We start from the raw sequence: 1,812 nt of genomic DNA, 5'->3' as shown, positions 1-1,812 counted from the left end.
GTCCTGTTCTGGGAAAGGAGGAGACATAATTAACCATACCACACAAATAATTGCTTGAATACATGCACATATGACAATGATGGATCCTGCCAGTCTTTTTCCTAGCCATTTCCTCATCTGGTTTCCTGGCTTAGTGGCCAAAAAGGCCATAACAACTGTAATGGTTTTAGCTAAGACACAGGAAATTGAGATGGAGAAAATCAGGCCAAACAAAGTTTGTCTGAAAAAGCAAGTCATCTCCCGAGGCCAGCCAATAAATAGCAGGGGGCACAAAAAACAAAGCAGGAGACAGAAAAGAAAAATGCATGTGATGTTCCTGTTGTTTGCTTTGACAATGGGGCTTTCCCAGTGCAGAATAAAAGTCACTGCCACTAATATGAGGGTAGCTGAAAAAACAAAAATCAAGAAAGTCAGAACAACTCCCAAGGGTTCACTGTAGGATAAATAGCTGAAACTTTTGGGAAGGCACTGGACATTTTCTGCATTAGAATATCGATCTTCTGGGCATCTCTCACATTGGTCTGCATCTGAAATACACGAAGAAGAACTTGTCATTTCCAAACAGACAGCAGTTTATATAGAGCTAACAGAGAAATAGCTCCTGATGATGCCATTCACATTCACCATCACACATAAAAATAATTTTTTTTAACATTTAAGCAAGAATTCTGGGTTACTATTTATGTGAATGAATTCCACTCAATTTCAATATTAGCAGACAAAATCTTAAAAGATGCAATTCTCAACCCTGCAAAGGAGATAAGAATAGAATGAATTTACGCAATTATTTAAAATATCCCTCTTTTTAAAAAATGCTACTGTGGTTAGTCACAGTCCCATTCAACTGCATACCACATGGAGGTTGGGGGAAAAATGAAGAAAAAGATAAGTTTGCAAGTTTCCAACTCTCAGCTAATTTTATTTCTTTACTTGCCCATTTCAACTGAAATTCTTCCTTCAGGGCATTTTGTGCAACTGTAGCAACATACATATTTTCCATCCTGAACAACCCTTCTGTACCCCGGGAAGCAACTCTCCACACATCTGGCATGGGGAGGTACCTGAAAAGAAACATCAAGAAGTGGAATTCATTCAGAATGTCTACCAATTTCCCACTTTAGTCAGAAAAATTAGTACATTCAGACAGTATGCAGAATCTTTTGGTGTCAAGGTGTCCCAAGAACATAATCTATCTGCGCATGCGTGTGATGGTGGACCTACCGGCTCCGGCTCCGTAGCGGCGGTGATCCGTCGGCGGAGATGGGGGTGTCAAAGAAGGTCCGGGGGTGCTCGCCGGCCAGGAATGAGTGAGAGGAGAGGGTCGGCGAGTGAAGAGGACGGGTGCCGGACCGCAGGACCGCCAGGTTTGGCTGGGCGGGGCGGCGAACGAAGCTGCGATGCCGCGGAGGGCGGCCCAGGCGCGGAGGGGCCTAGCGAGGCCTGGTGAAGCCTGGCGGCCTAGCGGCCGGGGAGAACTGAGGCCTAGCGGGGCCTGGTGAAGCCTGGGGCCTAGCGGCCAAGAAGAGCTGCGGCCCGTTGCAGCGGCCCGGCGCAGCGATGGCTTGGCGATCGGAGGTGGGCGGAGCTACGGGACTGCGGAGGGTGGCCCAGGTGCGGAGAGGCCTAGCAAGGCCTAGTGAAGCCCGGCCTGGGGGCCTGGTGGCCAGGAAGAACTGCGGCCCGACGCGGCGGCCTGATGCGGCGGTGACTCGACGGCCTGCGGAGGGCGGAGCTACGGAGGGCGGCCCAGACATGGAGTGGCCTAGTGAGGCCTAGTGAAGCCCGGCCTGGGGGCCTAATGGCCAGGAAGAT

Source organism: Protobothrops mucrosquamatus, unplaced genomic scaffold (genome assembly GCF_001527695.2).
Source record: "Protobothrops mucrosquamatus isolate PMUCROS unplaced genomic scaffold, P.Mucros_1.0 scaffold2806, whole genome shotgun sequence".
Classification (NCBI taxonomy): Eukaryota; Metazoa; Chordata; class Lepidosauria; order Squamata; family Viperidae; genus Protobothrops; species Protobothrops mucrosquamatus.
Note: the sequence above shows the minus strand (reverse complement) of the source record.